Below are 24153 nucleotides of genomic sequence, written 5' to 3'. Positions count from 1 at the left end.
AAGTGCAAGTAGATAAATAGGTACCGCTCCGGTGGGAAGGTAAACGGCATTTCTGTGCGCTGCTCTGGCTTAGTCATGCTGGCCACATGACCCGGAAGCTGTACACCGGCTGACACCGGCTCCGAAGCGAGATGAGCGCTGCAACCCCAGAGTCGTTCACGACTGGACTTTACGGTAACTGTCAGTGGTCCTTTACCTTTACCTTTAAGCTTCCAGGGCAAGGAACATGCATGGAACTTTTACCTACTACTCTAGTGCAAGAGTGAGGAGCCTTAAACCCAGGGTCAGGGGGATCCTCTAGGTCTCTATCTGGCCCCTAGATTTTTCAAGACCATCTCTCTCACTGGCCCTGATTTGCACCCCATGTTTTCACCTTAGGGTCCAATAACGCCCCTTGCTTGTCTGGATGGATAGAGGATAGAGAGGGGTGTGTGAGTGGTACAGAAACTATCCTGCTGTGCAAAGCTAAAATTTAACTTTGCTGCTCTGCCTCTGGCCCCACCCACCGCTGTGCCACAGTGCTGTCAGGTAAGGAACATCCAGAGTGAGGAATTAACTCTTTATTGTCAAAAGTACACTTAACAAGTTAGCAAAAGGCATGTCCATCAGTCTTAGGCCTCTCGGCCACTCCTAGGTATGCACCTGATGAGGCAGTTGCCGCAGCCGAGAGGTCCCACCTCCAACCTCAGCTTCTGTATCTCCCCCACCTGAGCTGCATGGATTGCTTTGGAAACTCCATGTTAGGTAAACTCAACTTTAAATGCAAACCAAATTGCATTCCCCTCCCCAGACCCTGTTCATATACTACACTATGCACACAAGCATTCTTCCACCCAGCGGAAACATTTTCAGGACAGCATCTATTGTTAATTTAATTTAATTTAATTTAATTTAATTTATGAATCACTTCCCAAGAGGCATCCTGAAGTGATTGATTGACAGTTTAATAAAAACTATATGGAACGGCTAAGTAAGTAAGTAAATGTTAAAATGTGCACATGCAGAATTTAAAACAACAACCACCCTATATAATATATTCCTATCATTATTGTGAGGAGGGCTGAGCTCAAAAGCTGGAGCTTTTCAACTTAAATGAATCCTATTTCAACAATTTACAAATGAAAGCAAAAGTTCAGAATGAGGGCGCTCTGAACTGGCTTCGTAATACAGGGAGGCCAAATCTGATAGCTACATTGCATCACATCACAGAATTTCTGATTGGGGAGCTTACAAATGGTACAAACAGAAGAAGGGGAGAACTGCAATTCATGGCTTAGGAAAACATTTAACCCCTTAAAATGCCCCTTTTATGCTAAACGGATTGGCATTGGGTAAAGCCAGTCTTATAATGCCACTCCAAAATATGCAACATGGACCTGGCTGGACGTACGGGGACCCCCCCCACACACACACACACACAAAGGGGAACCCCAGAGGACTCTGAGCCCAGGGATTGGTGGTGGGACATTGAGGAGAGGTCAGAGGGAGAAGTTTGGGAGGAGGTGCAGGATGCGGAAGAGACAACAGGATTTAGTGAGCAGGAGGAGCCTGTGACAGGGAGCAATTCAGACTTTGAGGCTGAGGCTGAAGCAGAGGAAGGCGGTCAAGAGGCAGCTAGGGAGTCTCCCTTCTCCTGCTGCGACAAGCTCCCCTTCCCCCTGATCTCCAGGAACATGTAGAGCAGTGGTGGCCAAACCTGGCCCTCCGGGTGTTTTTGGACTACAACTCCCATCACCCCTAGCTAACAGGACCAGTGGCCAGGGATGATGGGAACTGTAGTCCCAAAAACAACCGGAGGGCCAAGTTTGGCCACCAGTGGACTGTAGGGTAATGAGAGCAGAACAGAGACCAGGAGTGTGCAGGTGCAGTTTGAGGAGAGGAGGAACCTTAGAGATGAATGGGAGACAGGTTCCTTCAGTCCTGGGCAAGACCTACTGGGAAGTGTTGCTGAGAGCACTAGGCGGAGTTGTATGTTCGTTTTCTGGAATAAAGAGTCAACTTCCCTGGCAATGGAAACCTGCTTCTTTTATTGCTGCATATTGCTGCATATTGTCTGCCTCCAGCCCTGACAATATGCAGGCACAAGCTCCTTGTAAAACATGCAAGTAGCCAGACTGTAGGGTTCAATACAAGACCACACGCTTCAACAGAAACTCCAGGGGATGCTAAATAGGCATTATCCAAGCCACAAAGGCAAGCACATTCATTTCAACGCTTGTACACAGTGGCCCCAATTCAGCCATATGCACACGTCTATTTCTGGAACCAGAGTACGGTATCTCCCTTCCCTCCACTCCCCAAGAATGATTAAAAGATGAACTGTTGGCTTGAGAGCTATTGAAATTTTAAAGCAGAACACCCATCTGCAGCTGGAGTTTGTTCTTTTGAAACATAGACACACAAACACACACGCTTGAAATGCTCTAGTTGTTTTGACTCCTTATGCAAATTTTTAAGCTGCAGAAACAGCATCTATTTTTTCCCACTTTGGGGGTCTTGCTGCTCTACTGTATCCCTCGGCTTCAAGACCCTTCCCGCCCCCGCCACTGAATGAGAGCCAGCTATCAACCAGAAGCTGTATGCTGGGGGGGGGGGGGATTACGAGAAGCCTCTGGCTGATTCAGTATTATCTTTCAGTTGCTGAAACTAATATCAGCAGCCTGATCCTTAACAAGGTATTAAGCCGTGTTGATTTCCATGGAATGCAATCTGACAGGAGCGTGCTTAGAATTGCAGCTTTAATGGCATGCTGTTATTCAAACTGAGTTGTTTGGAACACTAGATTGGTTTAAATCTATATCTATATATATGGGGAGCAGGGTCTGCATGCAAAAAGAGACCAAGTTCAATCCCTGGAATCTCCAGGTAGGGCTGGGAAAGAATCCCTGCCTAAAAGCCAGGAGAGCTGCTGTTGGTCAATGTAGACAACGCTGAGCTAGTTGGATCACCCACTGAGCTAAAGGGATCAGTGGTCTGACTTGATATAAGGCAACTTCAGATGTTCCTATTAAATAAGCCAAGGGATTAACGTGGGTTGTAGCACTGGAGGGAATGGCCCTGCTGCTCCTTCTTAGGGGTATAAGAACATAGAAGAAGCCCTGAGAATTGTGGGAAGGAATGTGGAAATATCCAAATTAATGGTTCTTATTACCCTGAGTGTGGGACGCAGGTGGTGCTGTGGGTAAAACCTCAGTGCCTAGGGCTTGCCGATCGCATGGTCGGCGGTTCGAATCCCCGCGGCGGGGTGAGCTCCCGTCTTTCGGTCCCAGCTCCTGCCCACCTAGCAGTTTGAAAGCACCCCCCGGTGCAAGTACAGTAGATAAATAGGGACCGCTTTATAGCGGGAAGGTAAACGGCGTTTCCGTGTGCTGTGCTGGTGCTGGTTCACCAGAGCAGATTCGTCACGCTGGCCACGTGACCCGGAAGTGTCTCCGGACAGCGCTGGCCCCCGGCCTCTTAAGTGAGATGGGCGCACAACCCTAGAGTTGGACACGACTGGCCCGTACAGGCAGGGGTACCTTTACCTTTACCTTTATTACCCTGAGTAGTACTGAGTTAAAAACAAAAGAGGAATGTAAATGGGTAACACTGATGGTAATTGCAACCAGACAGGTTATAGCGAGTAATTGGAAAAATGCAGAAGAGCTAGGAGTGAACCAATGGAGGAAAAAATTGAATAATATTATAATTTTAGAGTACTTAACTGTGAAGATACATAGAATGAAAGGGCTTAAGGTCAGTGAGAAAGAGGAGGATTGGTTTGAGAAGATATTGAATTATTTGGGTAGGTTTGAACAATTCGGGGCAATTAGAATGTTAAAAGTTAAATAAACCTTGTGGAGGGAGGAGTGTTAAGGTATATAGAAGTGTACATATGGTTGATCTGAAGATGTTATTATTGAATATTATTGAATAGGTATATTATTGAATAGGTATCAGCCATGTATCAGCCACCTGGGGGTTTCACTGTTTGTGATTTGGCGGTTGGTAAAAAATAAAATATTATTATTATTATTATTATTATTATTAGAAGAAGAAGAAGAAGAAGAAGAAGCAGCCGCCAAAGGCTCCTCTAGCCAAGTATTCTGTTCTCACGGTGGCCAAGCAAATGTCTAAGGGATGCCTGCCAGCAAATGCAACAGCAGTCTTCCCACTTGCTACTCACAGCAACTGGGAGGAGGCATTGCACTTCCAACAGTGGAGGTAGAACGCAGCAATCATGGCTGGTGAGCATGGATAGCGTTATCTTCCATGAATTTTGTCCAGTCTTCAAACTTGACTTGGACAGGACAGCCCTTCCAATGGAGGGCTGCACCTTTCGGGGCGGGGGGGACGGGACAGAGGAGGTCCTATTTGCAGACTTCCCAAAGGCATCTGAGTGGGAACTGTAGGAAATTGTGGTAGGCTTCATGGACTTCTTTAAATATATATATATATATATATATATATATATATATATATATATATATATATGCAGGTTTTGGTGTCCTCGGGTGTCTTCCCGTGTAAAAGTTGGGGTGTCTAGGCGACGTTTCGATGAGGTCTCACTCGTCATCTTCAGGCTGGTGCTCGTCGAAACGTCGCCTAGACACCCCAACTTTTACACGGGAAGACACCCGAGGACACCAAAACCTGCATTCCTGTACCCGTGAAAATCTACGTAGATTTTCACGGGTACAGGAATGCAGGTTTTGGTGTCCTCGGGTGTCTTCCCGTGTAAAAGTTGGGGTGTCTAGGCGACGTGAGACCTCGTCGAAACGTCGCCTAGACACCCCAACTTTTACACGGGAAGACACCCGAGGACACCAAAACCTGCATATATATATATATATATATATAAATTTTAAAAGTTATACATATAAAAAAACACACAACAATAAACAATAAATCACAATAAAAAAGAAGAAAAACAGAAAAACAGAAGAAACAAAAAAGAAAAAACGCAGCTTTCCATAACCCATCTTTCATATCCTTATTTCTTTTACCTCCTCACACCTCCCTTTTTTGTATTCTAGTTCGATTAACATTTCAGCAAATCCTTTCCATCTTTCCAATTTTTATCCTGTAATTTGTCTTAATATAATATAACTTTCCTTTCCCTCATCTCACCAATTAATAGTCTGCTTTTCCATAAACCTTTATAACATTTCTGCTAAAACCACATAATTTCATTCCAACATCTTTCTAACATTCATTCATTTTACAATATTTCTGTAAATAATCTTTACATTTCTTCCAGTCTTCCTCCACCGACTCTTCTCCCTGATCTCGGATTCTGCCGGTCATCTCTGCCAGTTCCATATAGTCCATCACCTTCATCTGCCATTCTTCCAGGGTGGGTAGATCTTGTGTCTGGCTTCATGGACTTCTGATTCACTCCTGATGCTTCTAACCCCAAATGGAGAACCTGTGGCCTTCCATATGTTGTCAGACTACAACTCCTCATCTACCCTGACCATTGGTAATGCTAGCTGAGCTGCCTGGGAGCTGCAGTCTGACAGCATGTGGAGGGACACCAGTCCCCCCCCCATCTACTCTCAACCATATTTTATCCTGGCAACCACCCTGTAAGGTAGGAGCAATGCAGTCATGTAGGAAGCTGCCTCCTACTGAGTAAGACAAGCGATTCATAGAATCATAGGATTCTAGAGTTGAAATGGAACCCTTCATCTACAAAGTGTAGATGTGGGGAAACCTTTGGCTTACCAGATGTTGCTGAACAACAACTCCCATCATCCCCAGAAAGTATGGTCAATAGCCAGGGATGATGGGAGTTGTAGTTCAAATGTCATGGACTGCCAAAGGTTCCCCACACTGACTGGCAACAGCTGGGATAGCTCAGTCAGTAAAGCATGAGGCTCTTAGAATCATAGAATCATAGAGTTGGAAGAGAGCACAAGGGCCATCGAGTCCAACCCCCTGCCAAGCAGGAAACACCATCAGAGCACTCCTGACATATGGTTGTCAAGCCTCTGCTTAAAGACCTCCAAAGGAGGAAACTCCACCACACTCCTTGGCAGCAAATTCCACTGTCGAACAGCTCTTACTGTCAGGAAGTTCTTCCTAATGTTTAGGTGGAATCTTCTTTCTTGTAGTTTGGATCCAATGCTCCGTGTCCGCTTCTCTGGAGCAGCAGAAAACAACCTTTCTCCCTCCTCTATGTGACATCCTTTTATATATTTGAACATGGCTATCATATCACCCCTTAACCTCCTCTTCTCCAGGCTAAACATGCCCAGCTCCCTTAGCCGTTCCTCATAAGGCATCGTTTCCAGGCCTTTGACCATTTTGGTTGCCCTCCTCTGGACACGTTCCAGTTTGTCAGTGTCCTTCTTGAACTGTGGTGCCCAGAACTGGACACAGTACTCCAGGTGAGGTCTGACCAGAGCAGGATACAGTGGCACTATTACTTCCCTTGATCTAGATGCTATACTCCTATTGATGCAGCCCAGAATTGCATTGGCTTTTTTAGCTGCTGCGTCACACTGTTGGCTCATGTCAAGTTTGTGGTCAACCAAGACTCCTAGATCCTTTTCACATGTACTGCTCTCAAGCCAGGTTAATCTCAGGGTTATGGGTTTGAGCCCCACATTGGGCAAATGTTTCCTGCCTTGCAGGAGTTGGGACTAGATGGTGCTTGTGGTCCCTTCTAACTCTATGATTCTGTATTAGTGTTTCAGACTGGGGATATTTTCAGACCTACCTGAAGATGCTGGGGATTGAATCTAGGACCTGCATGCAAACTAAATGTTCAGCTACTGAGCTTTGGCCCTTCCTAGAAAACAGACAAACACACACACACACACACACACACACACACACACACACCCCAGGACACTATATAATAACCTGTGCTGTTATGTATTATTGATCCTATTGATGTTTCAAGTTTGCAATCCCTTCAGAAAATAGGAGAGACCATCACAGAGCGTTGTCATCTTATTGGCTCAGGGAGTACCTGAACCTCTTTTACCACGTCAATATTTCGTATAATTATTACCTTGACACTTTCAGGGATGGGAAGAATTGAAAAGCTTTCTGTCCCGTGGCTCCCATTTACAAGAATGTGCAGAGTGTTGCTTCGAAGAGCAGAGGTATCTGTGATGAGCCTGTCTCTGGTTATCATGGAATCAAATGATGGATGGCACTGTCAGGACTCTGAAATCAGCATGTCAACACAGCTTTAAACCTCCAGCTTCTATGTATTAAATTTCTACTGCAAAGTGGCATTGGAGAGAATGCAGCTCTGAGCCTTACTCCCAAGGTGCACATGGAAAGCTGTGCATGCACAATGCAGTTGGGGGACCTCAGATGCCATGTTGGCTGATGGGAGCTGGAGTCCTACAAAGGAAAGATCATAGTTTGGTGCTAGAGAATCTGCTTTGCACACAAGAAGGTCCTAAATTCAATCCACAGCATCTTCAGGTAGGGCTGGGAGAGATCCTTCTCCAGCACCAGCTATTCAGAGGTACACATGGGGGAGGCGCCTCCATTTAGCCATCATGGTAGTCTAATGTAGTGGTTAGAGTTTGGTGTGTAGCTTGAGAAGATTTGGATTCAAATCTCAGCCCCAAGGCCTTGGGACCAGTCACTGTCTCTCAGCTTAGGACTATCACCAAGGAGAGGAGAGGAGGCATGAGAAAGAGTTTTAGCTCAGTGGTATAACATCTGCTTTGGTTCAAGTCCCAGCATCTCCAGGTATCTGTAATCTTAGAAATCTAAACAAAAAAATTCCTTCCAGTAGCACCTTAAAGACCAACTAAGTTAGTTCTTGGTATGAGCTTTTGTGTGCATGCACACTTCTTCAGATACACTGAAACAGAAGTTTCCAGACCCTTCTATATAGTGAGAAGGTGGGGAGGGGTATTACTCAGAAGGGTGGTGGGAATGGGTGATTGGCAGATAGCTGTGATGAGCCTGTTGACGACTCTTAACGACTGCAATAGGTCTTACAGGAAAAAGCAAGGGGTGAGAAGGTGAAAAATGGCTTTGTCATGTATAATGAGATAAGAATCCAATGTCTTTGTTCAGACCAGGTCTCTCCATGGTTTTAAGTTTGGTAATAAGTTGCAATTCAGCAGCTTCTCTTTCCAGTCTATTTCTGAAATTCCTTTGTAGTAAAACAGCTACTTTGAGATCTTGTATAGAATGTTCTGGGAGATTGAAGTGTTCTCCTACTGGTTTCTCTGTCTTAGAAATCTACTGCTAGTCAGTGTAAACATAACTAAGCTAGCTGGACCAATGGCTTCAGTCAGTATAAGGCAGCTTCCTATTCACTTTCCTATGGAGGCACAAAGGTTCCCCAGCCTTGAACTGGAATCTTAGGCTTAGCCAAGCATGGTGTCCAGGGGTGCAGGGAGAAATCTCTTCCCATGTGGAATTTAGAACTGGGAAAATGAGAAACTGAAACGGACAAATTCATCCATCCCCAATGGAGAGGCAGAGGAATCTAATAACATAATAAGATTCTGCTGGGTCAGGCCAATGGCCCCTGAAGCCCAGCGTCCTGCTCCCACAGTGGCAGACCACCAGGAGCCCATGGGAGACCTGGAAACAGGAAGTGCTGCGGAAAGTGCACATTTGAATGGCTTAGGAAAGTCACTAGTTACAGGAGAACAGACTGAAAAAGTAGTCATTTGATTCCCCTCCCTGTGATCTACCAGGCTCCACCATCACCTCGAGGGGGACAGGATGATTACCTTGTGACAAGGGGCTTTCCACATGCTCTGTTTATTGTCACCCATTAATGAGAACCCAGCAGCATGCAGGAAGTGTGCATTCTCATTTTGAGCCAAACCCTCCCTGGATGCGGTTTTTAATGACGACTGCTTAAAAAATACAATTGGACATCTAATCAGCTCTAAATGAAATGCCTACTTGGGAATCTTAATTTTAGCAGATGCACTATCAATATTTATTGGGTGCTGGCTTCTCTCTCCCTTTCCCACACTCTTTCCTTCCACCTTTCCTTTAAGGAAAGGGATAGCAAACATCCCAAGCTGAGAAGCAAAATATAGATCAAAAGTCAAACTGACCACATTTTTTTCCTAAATTAAATGCCTTCCCCATTGTGTTGGGGGTCATGCGGTGGAAAAGAACTCCATGATGAATGGAAGAAGAGGCATTCACAAACCATGCCAGGCAAATTAAATTGGAAAAGAATAGATAAATTTATTACCATTGCCTGGGTGGCTGTAATTGTAGAGGCATGTCTATTACAGCAGATGCTGTACAGAGTCTAAGAATAGCTGTTCTCCCCATTATTAGGAGAGCCGAGCAATTGTGAATGGGTGATTGATGGACACTAGAAGGAAGCAGCAAGGGTTGTGGGAAAGGCAGAAACGTAGTTCTCCCCGGTGCATCATTCTAAGACCAACAGCCTCTCAAAGTGCCTGTTTGCCTCCACTTACGCTCTGCTTGTTTGCTTCTAAATGCAGCAGATATCACAAAGGCACCTTTAGCCAGGGGTGCCCCTGAGAAGAGAACTTCTAGGGGGCCACCAGGTGGCGCGTTGGAAGATGGCCGACAATAACATCTCTCTGACCCATACGAGGTAATTAAGGGGCTGCTATGGGAAGTATGCAGTCTTCCTACCCCCCCAGGAGACGGGGGGCACTGCCTTGCCAGCGGTGTTCACAATGCACCCCCTGATCCGAGAGATGGGGGTGCCGAACACTTGGCACGAGCCCTCGGTGAAGTCAGATCTTCCTGACGCCGATTCCAATCAGCGCGTGCTGGTTAGCTTCAGCTCGGAATTATAATTGGAAACATATGATTGGAATGAAGCTGAAGCACATACATCAAGTAATGTTCGAGAGATAAGACTGCTGATTAATGGATCTCTGTGACCGGGAGTGACGGATGGATAAGTAAATCTTCTGATGAATCACCACTAGGAGACTGTATGTTTGGAATGAAGGGGGGTGGAGGAAAAAACTTTTTTTTCTTTGCACGATGTGATATTAATAACCCTTCACCCCAGATAGAAATAAGATCATTGCGTTTTTATTAATCACAAGCAGGAATTCAAGAACTGTGTGGGATGGATTATAACAGGAGAGAGGTTTGTGAACGGTGAGAAAGAGGAAAAAATTTATGACGCAGTTAAAAAATGGTGTCTCGCCAAGACAGGCTTGCCGGAGAAAGAAGGACAGGGGGAGGAGAATCAGGATCATTCGAAAGAGAAGGAAAGCTGGAACGCAAGCTTGACCTGACAGAGCCTCCTGATTCATTTGATTTATTTGGCAAGCCTGAGAAAAGTAAAGGACAGACCGAAGATTTTTATTTTTTTATGGAAGCGTTGAACAGAGGCTGTCCCTGAGCGATATGATCTTGGAAGAGTACAAAACCCACACAGAGGATGCCTGTTTTCAATCTGCTTGTGAAAATTATCAGAGATCGCAAAGAAAGGAATATACGATAACAACAAGAAGAGAAAGAAAGTAATAAAGGACTATCTGGATTGAACTGGATAGAACTGTCTAATTAAAGCAGTAATATAAGTGATGTTTGGACTCGTTCGGAGTTTTGGACTCGTTCGGAGCTTGATGTATGGGTACCCCCAACAAAATTTAAAATTTGGCTGTATAATTTGGAACTAATGTGATTTGGATAATGTGATGTGATTGGCCTGTTAATAAAAATTATTTTTTAAAAAAGAGAAGAGAACTTCTAACACCTTATTCAAGGCTCGGTGGGCTAAAAGGCACAGGAACCTGCCATCACCTCTTACAGTCTCTCAGTTTCCTCAGCCTTGCAGAGCACAGTGGCTACAAAACAAGGTGAGGGATCTCTGATCAGTCAGCCACTTCCCCCAGAGAGGCAGAACATGCCACATACCATGTCTAGTCTGCCTACTTAAGCCTTCAGTTGGTTCTAGCTCCTTGCAGAGACAGTATATTCTATACCAGGCATGTCCAAAGTCCATTTTGGGGGCCTAAGCTGGCCCCTGTGGCAGTTTATTTCCTGGGGGTAAAATCCTTTAAAAAAAACCTCCACAACTTCAATCCTTTAAAAGGTCAATAACTTTGGTTGGCCCTATGGTCGGCCCTCACAACCCTTCACTTCATCAAATCTGGCCCTCTTTTAAAAAGGTTTGGACACCACTGTTCTACACACCTTTCCTACCAAGGCCCCTTGGAGCTGTCCAAGGTCCTGTTCCTGTTGGATCTGTGCTGGACTGGGTGCTTGAATGGATGCTGCCAGATTCCCCTGTGATCCTCAAGCTCCCACAGAACTGGACAGTAGCAGGTCAGCAGAGCACAAGAACTTCTTGTTGCACCAGCCAAGTTCAACTGCAGAGGAGGGCCACCAAGAATATGAAGGGTCTGGAAACCAAGCTTTATGATGCATGGTTGAGGGAGTTGGGTATGTTTAGCCTGGAGAAGAGGAGACTGAGAGGTGATGTGATAGACATCTTCAAATATCTGAAGGGCTGCCACATGGAAGACAGAGCTAGCTTTTTTTCTGCTGCTACAGGGGAATGACCTGAACCAATTGATTCAAATTACAAAGAAGGCGATTCCAACTAAACATTGGAGGGGAATTCTGATGGTAAGAGCTGTTTGAAAGTGGAACAGACTACCTCGGAAGTTGGTGAGCTCACCTTTGTTGGAGGTTTTTAAGCAGAGGTTGGGTGGCCATTCTTTAGCTGTGACTCCGGCACTGCAGTGTGTTCGACTAGATGACATTTGGGATCCCTTCCAACTCCACAATTCTATGATTTTATGAACAGGAGCTGAAAGCTCCTTACACTGCTTTTGGTCCCAGAGGTTCAAATGGCCAACTTGAGTCAGCAGGGTATCTGGAAGTGCTCCACTGGGAAGCTGCCTCCTGCAGTTCACTTCTATCCAAAGCCCTAACTAGATATTACTCTGATCTAGCAATGATAATTCTTACAATTCTTTTCTATTCTTAGTGAATCTAATAATCAATGTTACATGTGTACATAAATTAATTAAGTGGTGGCTAACTGTCTACAGCACCTGCTGAGAATTAGATGTTAAATTTGGTAGAAAATCACACACTATTATGTTGAAATGTTGAGCGCTACTCATAAAATTGAGCATTTAATGGAAGTGACAGGCTGAATTCCCAGTGATGTCTGATTTTTGTAGATCAGCTGCTTTTGACGAACACATACAAAAGATGTGATAGAATGACTAAGGCAAAGGAGGCCTGCTTTTATGAGGGAAGCAGAACAATCTTATTTCAGTCATTCATCACAAATCCTGTCTGAATCATTAGAGGAAAGAGGAATGTTAAAAATGTGTACATAGGATTTGGGCAGAAGCCAATGAGAATTCTCTCACCAGTCTTCTAAAAGCTCTGTAGATCCAGCTAAGCTCAAAGTCTGTGAACAAGGAATGCCTTCATCAGTATGCTATTAAAATCCAATAACATACTGTGCTGGCCCATTAAACAAGTCATGATCCCAATAAACTGAGCTGAATTACTTGCCTTGCTTTGTGATGTAAACACTTCAGGCTACCAGAATATGGAAACTCCACTGTAATGCTTTTCTGAATCACTGAAGATGGGACTTACCGTATTTTTCGCCCTATAGGACGCACTTTCCCCCTCCAAAAATGAAGGGGAAATGTGTGTGCGTCCTATGGGGCGAATGCAGGCTTTCGCTGAAGCCTGGGGAGCGAGAGGGGTCGGTGCGCACCAACCCCTCTCGCTCTCCAGGATTCAGGAAGCTATCCCCCCAGCCCGGCAAGCTCCGGGAGCGATGGCGAGGTTGCGTGCAACCTCGCCATCGCTCTCGGACCCGTTCTGGGGGCTGGGGTCATGGGAAGCTCGGGCTTCAAATAGTAAGCAGTGCTTATTTGGAAATAGCAGCACCTCACACCTACAATGCTCAGGAATTCTAAGGAACCTCAGAACCAGCAGAGTTTGGAAAAGTTTGGTCTGCTGAGTTTTTTTCAAAATGGCATCCAGTTGTATCCCAACACAGACAAATATAATAATCTGCTTCTTCATCTCAGGAACCATCATAAGTTTGGTTGAAATGAATGGAGTTTTGAAAGGTTCAGCCCATCATCTTGATTCAAAATAGTGCCAATTTCCCCCCAAACACAGATGAAACTGACTCCTTCATCTCAGGAATTATCACGCAAAATGTGATTGCAAATCCCTTAAGCAGTCTCCAAATGCCTAGTGAAAAAGCAACTTTTGAAAACATAGTCGATAGGCCAGCCATTGTGGAGTATTCAAAAATATGGTCTTCCATGGGAGCAGCTGGTGTGGCAGGGCAGAGCTGTGTAGCCACCTTCCTTGCATCACTGATATTTACCTGGTTCTGGGAGTGGCAGGACAGGAAGCATCATAGTCAAGGCTGTGCAGATGTGCCAGCAGAGTCATTCCAATGCTCCTGACAGTGTGCTTTTGCAGCCCCAACCTCTCTGCTCCCCTGCTCCCCATTATTCTTCAGAGTGAAGTTCTCTTCCTTACACTGAAGTAAGAACCATTTTCATTGTGCTTTAGGACACTGTGCTAGTTGTCTATATATTTGAAACACTGTTTAAGTAGTTCAAGATATCTTCTCCCACGTCCCGAAGGTCGGTCTTCTAGACCAGAGGTAGGGAACTTTTTTCAGTCCAAAGGCCATTTCCCCTTCTGCTAGCAAGAGGCATTATTGGCGCTCAAGGACAAATTCTAGTCAGGCAAACACACTCAAGAAAATGCAAAGCAGGGCTGGTGAAGAGTGCAGGCTGAGAAGAGGTGTGGTTGGGGAGAGTTCTGAGGGCCTGATGGAGATGCCCGAGAGGCCAATTTTGGCCCCTGAGCTTATGTTATTTACCCCTATTCTTGACTCTGTTCCAAGTGACTTTTGTAGAAATGGAATTAGGCATGATAAGATATATTTTGTTATTATCTTTCCTTGCTCACGTGAAATCAGCTGAGTACTATCCTTTGTGGCTCAAACTTGTAAGCAAAGACAAAGTTGATTTAACCTTTTAGAAACAATAATCCAGGGTGCTTTAAGGCAGGCTGTATTTTCCCTGGTATTTCACCTCCTCCCCCCACCCTAAAAATACAATCACATAAACATTGTTTTGTGAAGAAGTAAAAGTAGTGTTTACTTACATAATTAGGACTTGAAGCAGCAGTTACAGTAGCAAAATGAAGGCAGGTTTATAACTACTATCTAAGTTCAGTATGGTGTCTGAGCTGCAGAGTTCAGACATGCATGTGTGGTAAGCTTGGAGGAATGATGAAGAAAGAGAAAGATCCCTGGGCAGGAAGGAAGTATGTAATGTTACAGCTTCCTGCTGAGGTAGATAAAGGAATCTCAACAGAGTTCTTGCTAGCAAATTTTACAGGAAAGCTCTGTGAGCCTCAGCCTCTTCACGTGCCTATCTGGCAAAACATGAATTGTTGGTTTGACTGCAGTAATGTCCCCCAACTTTGTCTCAGCATAATTAAGGCAGACAGGAGTCCCTTTCTCAAATTCATCTAAGGCAACTTCAGACAGAACAAGACATTCATGGGAGTCTAAGCACAGCACACATACTTCTAATTTATAACTGGTGTGCTTATCATTCTAGAGGCACCACCAGGATGTAAGGAACAACAAGCAAAAGTGTGTGTGCTCACCGCTCTCTTATCTACTGAACGGGCCATACGCATCTGAAGGAAACTTAGAATTCTGTATGGAATAAGACTTCCAGAGTAAATAATACATAGCCTTCCAAATGCATCATAAAATTTAATTCAGTCTTCTTCCAGTGAGTCTTTTGATCTCGGCAAGGTTCTAAATAAATTGGGCCAGATCCACTCCAGACACAAGTAAGTGAAGCCTCAATCTGATGTAGGATTGCATACATGACATTTGGTTTCTGTGTGTATGCAGGGAAAGGGTGTTACACCACATTATGGTTTACACACCTCGGTGCACTTCAGTGGGCTTTCCACATGTGCACCCTGCTGTGAAAGGCCACCAACATTATGGCTTCTTGTTCCATGTACATGCATTGGAACAGAAACCATCCATGTGGATAGTAGACACATTGGATTCACAATTGATAGCTAGGATCAATGTTGTGTACTTAGGAACATAGGAAGCTGCTGTATACCGAGTCAAACCATTGGTCTACCTACCTCAGTATTGTCCATGCTGATTGGGAATGGCTCTCCCAGGCCCACAACTCCCATTATGCATGACCATTGACCATGTTGGCTGAACTGATGGAAGCTGGAGTCCAAACAACATCTAGAAGGCACCATGTGGACTTTCTCTGCTCTACACAAACATCTTTTAAGATGTAACTGCCTTCTCACATTCATACTTCTACCATGCATGGAAAAAAATCTGCTTTTCAACCTCTACACAGACCCAACAGCTTCTGTCATCCGGTCTACTTATTCTACTTATTTTCCTGGCAGATGGATTCCATTGTGTGGCCTTCTCAAAACAATCATCTTTATAATTCATTGCAAAAGAGAAACATAAGGTTGTGTCCAATGTCAGTCCTACGCAGAGCAGAACCATTCAATTGAATGGACAGGACTAATTTAGGCCCATTAATTTTGATGTGCCTTCTCTAAGCAAAACCTACTTGGAATCAAACCATGATCCTTTAGTAAATTTTGAAAAATCTCACGCTTCTTGAAGAATTCTTTGGGATTTGAACACCTCTGTGCCATGTCATTATGCAAGTCTTTTTCTCCAGTGTCCAAGTGTAAGGCGAATAACATAAGAAGAGGCTTGCTGGATCAGACCCAAGTTTCATCTAGTCCAACATCCTGTTCCCATAGTGGCCAACTGTGCAGCCAGGCACACAGAAGAACCAGGCACATTATTATTATTATTATTATTATTATTATTATTATTATTATTAATTATTTTCTTTCCTTCCTCCCAAAGGAGTCCAGGGCAGTAAACACATCAGTTAAGAAAAGGCATTCTAGAAAAATTTAAAACGCAGTCTCTCAAGCAGTGATCTCAGGAACAGTGCCTTCCAGCCATCAAATGCCTGGACAAACCTTTTTAAATTCCATTGAAAGTCAATAAAGAGGGACTCTATCACCAGGGAGAGCATTCCACAAATGGGGAGGTGCCTCTGAGAAGGCCATATCATGAGTCAGTGCCAAAAGGGCAGATTTCAGAGGGGACACCACCAAGAAGGCCTCACCTGCCAATCGTAGGATCCTCAACGGTTGAAACTGGAGAAGGCACCCTTTTAGGTCCCAGGGTCCCAAGCAATTTAGTGCTAACTCCTTGAATTGGGCTTGTGCAATGCTTTTGAGACATGCCAAAACCCAGCCCTGCTGGACTGCTCCACTTACCAGCCTAGCAGTCATGTTGTTCTCTAGCTGCGGCCACTGAACCATTCTGCAATAAGTTCTCATGTTTCTCCAGCATTCTTCCTTCTCTTCTCTTGCCTTTTCCTAAAGGACTACCGTTTTCTTCAAAAGCAGGAGCATCCCTTCTAGCCAAAATGATCAAAAGGTGGGTCATTGGCTCATTACATTAGATACTCCCTGCCGCCGCCGCCCTCAATTAGCTTGCATGGGTCTCTCCTTGGCTCGCCTTCGTAAGTTAAATTTGTTAATTTGATTCTCCCAGAGTTGTCAGAACACACGATAATTAATCACCCCCTCGCAGTTCCAGTGCCATTGCTCTCAACAGATGTATTTCTCTAATAAATTCTTCATTAATTCCCCAGAAAAGCTCCTTCATCTTTCCATCAAAAGAATCCCAGTTTCTCCTGAACAGATGATGTCTCTTTGGTCTGGCAGAGGCCTGGGGCTGCTACACAACAATCTCATCCCACATACTTGAATAGGAAGAGAAGGGCGAAGAAACACGATCAAATCAAACATTCTCCTCTGCCAACACTCACGTTAACACTTATGCTCTCGTTGCCCTCTGTTGACAAGAAAGCACCCTTAATTTATGGGAAATGTCTCTGTTAAATCGCTGGAGAAATCCGAAGGGTGCCGAAGAAACAAGGTTTAATTGGCCTGACGTTTTTCAAATGAAGATTCTTCCTCAAAAGAATGGCAACTCAGAACAATGAACATTACATTAGTGCTGTTGAAACAATTACACAGTGAAGTGAGGAAACAATACAAGACAGTACGGTGTAGTGGTTAGTGCTAGGTTTTCTTAATATTAATGTGGTCAATGGTGCTACTCAGAGAGGTGTGTGTGTTTGTAATCTTAGCCTGCATGGCAGCACGCCTGTGAGCTATCGACATTTCAGCACACCTGTGGTATGTTAGCAATTTGCCTAAGTAGCAGGGGGAGTTTACCTGAATGCAGCGATGTGATAGGATAATTGATTATTTTGAATACTGTATTTAAGTTGACCAATTGCTCTGTATCATATCTTGCTATCTTACTCTCTTGTTTTGTACTCTCTGTTTGACTTACTAATTGACTAATGTAGTGTTAAAGAATTTGGTTAATGACTGGGGGAGTGTGTAGTGGTGAGAAGGGATGTTTTGCAGCTGTTTGATTATTACTTAAAATAAAGCTAAGCAAAGATATTGCGGGCAAGTTTTTATTCCATCGTCCCAGCCATTGCACAAACTTGGTTGGCAAAGAAAAGTCCAACAGTTAGGGTGTCGGACTAGGACCTGGGGACAAGCGTTCAAATCCCCGCGCAGCCTACTGGGTGACCTTGAGCCAGTCACTGTCTCCCAGACTAACCTACCTCACAGGGTGGTTGAGCGGATCAAATGAGGAGGGAGAGAACCGCAGGTGCCACCTTGAGGCCCTCAGAGAGAAAGCTGGGGCCCAAATGCAACAATTAATTAACAGTAAGAAATAGGACTTTAAATATCTTACAACCCCTTTGTTCACATTTATCTGGATCAGATCAATGTCCCATCTGAGGTCCAGTGCCGAGGGCCTTCTGGCGGTTCCCTCACTGCGAGAAGCCAAGTTACAGGGAACCAGGCAGAGGGCCTTCTCAGTAGTGGCACCCGCCCTGTGGAACGCCCTCCCACCAGATGACAAAGAAATAAACAACTATTGGATTTTTGGAAGACATCTGAAGGCAGCCCTGTTTAGGGAAGCTTTTAATGTTTAATAGGTTATTTTATTCTAATATTCTGTTGGAAGCCGCCCAGAGTGGCCGGGGAAACCCAGCCAGATGGGTGGGGAATAAATAATAAATTATTATTATTATTATTATTAATTATGTCCAGCTTCCTGTTCTCACAGCAGCCAACCAGATGATTGTGGGGGGGCCACAAGCAGGACCTGAACACAAGAGCACTCTCTGGAAGTTCCCCACAATATCTGCTTTATATACATTATTTACACAATGGGCCCCACGTGATTGGCTAATTCTGGGATTCTCCTGTAGGCCAATCAGGTTGCGGGTTCACTTCCACTTGGAGTTGGATTGGGTGGCTCCTGCGGACCAATCAGACTGCTGCATTCTGGATCCTATTGTTCTAGGACCAATCAGACAGCTGCATTTTGGATCCTATTCAACTCAGTACATAACAAGAAGTATAGTGTCCAGATCTAGGGAAGTAATAGTACCTCTCTATTCTGCCTCGGTCAGACCACACCTGGAGTACTGTGTCCAGTTCTGGGCACCACAGTTTAAGAAGGATGTTGACAAACTGGAACATGTGCATAGGAGGGCAGCCAAGATGATCAAGAGTCTATGATTCTAAAGCCAATTGTCCTTTTCCCATACTCTACCTTAAGAATGATATCAATGCAAATTTTATTGCTTTAATACCAATACATCTTTTTTTCCCCTCCCGCAGCCTGTGCTTAAATTGCAGCCTGATGAAGTGTGCTGGAGAATTCGAATGCATCCTATAGCATAACATTTTGGCTGGCCTTCTAAAGGCCTTGTCCCACTAGAGATTCAGACCCAGCAGGTTGTATCCAAAGTAGCACTAAGTGAAAGTCATTTAGCGGCATACTTGTTCCGCTGGCAAAACACTTCATGCAAGGCAATGCATAAACAGCTATGGCAATTGGCTCTATATGAGAAGTTAACACACAGCTGCCAGAAAACAAAGGGAGAAATATGCAAAGACCAGGTCTCTGAGACGCAGTTTCAATTTAGTATGTATGTTAATAACAAAGATGAGACACACTGACATCCCTTTCGGTTTGACTCAATAGTTTCATCCAGACTGGCAATTTCATAATGCTAACATTTTATTTTATTTTTTGGTACGATATCCATCATTAGCTGTATTCACATAGCAATTTGTTCCTTTTCCGTGCTGTTTTCCTATAACCCTCTAGTTATAAATGTCCACATTGTATTTGAGTTTTCACACTATACAGTGGTACCTCGGGTTAAGAACTTCGTTCCGGAAGTCCGTTCTTAACCTGAAACTGTTCTTAACCTGAAGCACCACTTTAGCTAATGGGGCCTCCTGCTGCCGCTGCGCCACCGGAGCATGATTTCTGTTCTTATCCTGAAGCAAAGTTCTTAACCTGAAGCACTATTTCTGGGTTAGTGGAGTCTGTAACCTGAAGCGTATGTAACCCGAGGTACCACTGTATTCCAGAACTATACTGAAATATAGTTTATCTTTAGCATTCACTTCCATAATATTTGCAAACAATTTTTTCCTGGAGCCAAATAACAAGGAAACAAGCGCTGAGCTTGCATTATATGCCACCATCATCCCAGAAGTGGCTTTTAATGTGTGTGAACGCTAAAATATCATGCAGAAGAGTAAGGGGAAAATCATGAAAACAGAATAAACTGGCATGGGAATGCAGGCATTGCCTTCCCCATATTTCTCATGCTTTGTCTCTCTATGATTATTTTCTACTCCTTAGTGTACTTGTGAAAAAAAGTTCAATTAAAAAATGGAATGCTGGTTGCTCTACAGATCGTGAAATCTGCTGCACAATGAGTTTCCGCAAGCCCTTGCTTTTACCCAATAACTACAGGGATAGTGGAAGATCATTTACAGGATCACAGAGAATGAGGCAACATTGGTAACCTGCTGCCAACGCCTCGCCTCCCCGCCTCCCCCATTCTGCCTTTCATTATTTCTGAAAATAGAAAGTAGGAACAGATGTTTAGGAGCAGCAACAACAGACATCTGTTCACATTAGGAAGTTCAAATCCCCCATTTTCTGGCCTGGTCTCAATCCACGTTTTTGCTCCAGTGTCACAGGAAGGAAATCTTAAAATGACGTGAAAGAGCACACGGTTTAGAATTTGATATCCAAGGGGGATCTGCTGGGGGTGGGTGGGTGGAAGGCTTTCCCCAAGCAAGTGCTTACAGAAAAAGAGGTTTATGTGGGGCAGAGATTTACTCAGGGAGAGATGTGAATGCCTGATTATAGCATACTACATATATAAATAGTTGGTACACTTTTTCTAGAAAAAGAGGTGCCAGAATTCACCATGAACACCTCCCTCATTCTCTTAGAATGGCAATGGCCCACCCGAGAGGTGTCTGAACTGACTTCCAGCAAGTTCCAGCTGGGGGAAAAACCCTGTAAATAATTCTGGGGATTTGAAGTTATAAGTGTGCAGAAAATAAGTCGATGGCTGCAATCCGAAGTCTGGCCAGGGAACAATGGGGCTTAACAGAGCAGGGACATCATTTCCCCATCCACAGCTCTGCCACTCACTTCCTCAGCGGTTCTGCCCAAATAAGACGAGTCAAAGAAACTGGTGGGTTTAACAGGGAGCAAGGATGAGAGTGTAGGGCCATAAGAAACACCCCCTCAAAGGCCTTTCTAAGAAAGGAGAGGTCTGTCAGGAGAACAAGGCTGGCATTGATGGAACAGGCTCAAATGTTTAGTATTCAAGGTTGTAAAGAGATAAGCAAACTCAGGAATGCACATGGCCGTGGTGATGTGGGAGATGGCAGGGAGGATGGAGATTGTAGGAAGGAGGGAAACCAAGGCCTTACATGGTAATAGGAACTTACTATAACTTTCGATTTCCCAGAAATCAGGTGGTTTACAAGAAACCAGGTGGTATTGTATTCTGCAAATGCATAAAAAGCTGGCTCACTCAGAATTCGGGGGGCAGACATCGGGCAGACGCTCGTCTGTACCATTTTTGTCATGACAAAATAAACGATTCTGTTACTGCTGTCATTTTGAATCTTTGAAGCAACTCCCTGATCGCTCCGAGGATCCCAGGAAAAACAAAGCAAAACAAAACAAAACAAAACAAAGGAAGGGTCCTTCAAGAGAAACAGGCCTGGTCAATTTTTAAAATGTTATTTTAAACCTTCTCAAAAGAGAGTCCATTGCACAAAAATATTGCCCAGGAAAGTTTTCACCAGTTGCTGAAAAACAGTATGAGGCCTGGAGGGTAAGGGATCTTAGAGGATAAAACAGAGATGAAGAATTTCAAGCCAGGATCAGTATGTGCCCCCCCCCCCAAGGCTCTCTATCTGGCCCACAGAATTTTCCCTAGACCATGCCCATCGCCAGCCCTGCTCTCCACTCTCCCTGAGTGTTTCAGCCTGGCTAGATTGTGCCGCTGAATTCAGAGATTACCTCTTGCTAATCTGAATGGAGGTTGGAGAGAGGTGTGCATGTATGTGCAGAAATTAGCCTACTGTGCAAAAGTAAAATTTACAGGAACTGTTGCTCTCTCTTTTGCCTCTGGCCCCACCCACTATTGAGGTGTGGCCCTCAGAACCTTGCCCAGAAGGCAATATGGCCCTCAGGTTCCTTGCACAGAGGATAAACTATTCTACAGTCTATCCAGCTCCACATTAAAAGTCTCTCTCTCTCTCTCTCTCTCTCTCTCTCTCTCTCTCTCTCTCTCTCTCCTCATCCACAGATCACAGGGAACTGGCCTGCTTGGACAGGAGATACATCCTTCACTGAGCTCACATTAGACCAGAACACATAGGTGCCCACAAAACTATGCAGAATGCAGCACGCAAAGCGTCAGAGAATGAATGGATCATGAGACCGCCAGGAGGAAAACCCTGGTGCTTCTGCCTTAATTGAAAGCCGGCTTGCGATCTGTGTTCTCCACTGACAGCTCTGCCATCTTGAATAAAACATGAATGGTAATTTATTTAGCGGGGAAGTCTCGGGGGGAGGGGGGAAACACTTTTTCACAGCTTTCATTAACGTATGTTACACACAATTAACCTTGCTTTCTGTTTGGCATGTCATGCGCTGGTGTTTTGAAGTGAAGTGCCAAGTGAGGAGCCGTGTGTGTGTGTGCGCGCACGCATATACAGTATACATATACATACACTTACACATAAAAAGTCTCTCTTTTAATTAGATATTAGATATTATATTATTTATTAGATATTAGACACATATATATTAGAGATAGTTATAGATGGATATAGATGATGATGATAGATGATAGATAGATTAGATGGATAGATAGATAGATAGATAGATAGATAGATAGATAGATAGATGATACAGATACATACACACACACACACACACACTGCAGTACATTTCTGCTCCTGTGTTCCCTGCTTCTGGTAAGCTCTAAAGAGTTTCTCGGATGTATGTTCTAATCAATGATTTATTCTGCAATCCATTTATATCTTGTCTCTCATCTTCCATCCTGTTTGCGCTTGTCGTTTCGTAGGTAGCAAAGTGCTTGATACTATGTTAGGCAATGGAGGGGGCAGTCAAAATATGAAGGAGCTTATCCTTCCTTGACATCAGGGGTGGGGAACAGCAGCCAGCCCAGGGTCCCTTTCTGCTTGGCCCTGTGGACTCTCTCTAAGCCACACGACTCGCTGGACCTGCTCCACACTGTCCTGGGTGCACTCCATTGTCTCTCGAGACAAGTGGATGCCAACAACAACAAGGAGTGTGGGATGTGTTACCATACAATACAAATACCTTTATTGGCATTACAAGTTAAGACATTTTGAATCACTGGGATAAATTTAAAAGGGACAGGAGTGAGGCTGTTGAGGGTCACAAGGGACTTGATTGTTCTGCTTCACCCTGTCTATTCCCTAGAGAGATGATTCATTAAGAACCCTTTCGGGTAAGATGGAGATAAAAAGGAAGCCACTGTGGCAGTAACGCCCTTGTCCCTGTCCACTAGGAAGAACCTCATTTGGCTTTCTCTTGGAGCAGTGGGTCGCAGGTACAACATCTTCCTCTGCATCTGTTTGCGGAGTCTGCTGTGCAAAGGGCTGTCCAAAAGAATGTGGTCCAGTGAGTCTGGTACTCCCTGATTGCAGCTGCCATAAAACTTAGGGAACAAGCTGTACTACCAAAATGATTAAAGTTTTAAATAATTTTAGGCTATATTTTAGCGATCAAGATTTAATATATTTTTTTAACTGCCGCTATATCTGAATTGCCTCTGTTATAGCCAATTGCTATTCAATGTATTCCTGTTGTGTTTTATGATTTTCCTGATATTGTAAGTGAGGCAGAACTGGTCTGTGACTGTAATAATAAAATTCTGTTCCCTGATTGCAGGCACACAGGCGGGCTTGATAAGGAATTTCCAAGTATCTACCTGTGGTCACTGCGGAGGGGAAAGCATTTAGACTTGCCAGCATAAAAGCTCTTCATTGGGAAAGAAGCAGTAGGTCTTTTAGGTAATTAGCACAAAATGTTACATGTGTATGGGGTGCCCCCCACCAAGGCATGGAGCCCATGGATGGTTAGCCATGAGGAAATGCAGTCCTTGGGTTACCGTATTTTTTGCTCTATAAGACTCACTTTTTCCCTCCTAAAAAGTAAGGGGAAATGTGTGTGCGTCTTATGGAGCGAATGCAGGCTGCGCAGCTATCCCAGAAGCCGGAACAGCAAGAGGGATTGCTGCTTTCACTGTGCAGTGATCCCTCTTGCTCTTCTGGCTTCTGAGATTCAGAATATTTTTTTTCTTGTTTTCCTCCTCCAAAAACTAGGTGCGTCTTGTGGTCTGGTGCGTCTTATAGAGCAAAAAATACTGTAATTTCCTCCTCCCCCCTGCCCCAACACTGGGGTACTCTCTCTTACCACCGCCATTACTGTAACAACTTTGAGGACTTTCAAATGATTTAACAGCACTCTGCCTGCAGCCCTAATCCTGCAATATTTGTGCCCACATGTGAACTTGATAAATCAATTGTGAGGAGGGGGGATACAACTCTCTCCCTGCCAAGTTAGCCAGATCACAGCTGATTGTCTGTCAACCCCTGGAGTGCAATCACACTTCCAAATCGGTCGTTCATCTCCCCTGACGCAAAGCATGC

This window comes from Podarcis melisellensis, assembly GCF_964234715.1.
Source record: "Podarcis melisellensis genome assembly, chromosome: 14".
In the NCBI taxonomy this organism is placed as follows: Eukaryota; Metazoa; Chordata; class Lepidosauria; order Squamata; family Lacertidae; genus Podarcis; species Podarcis melisellensis.
Note: the sequence above shows the minus strand (reverse complement) of the source record.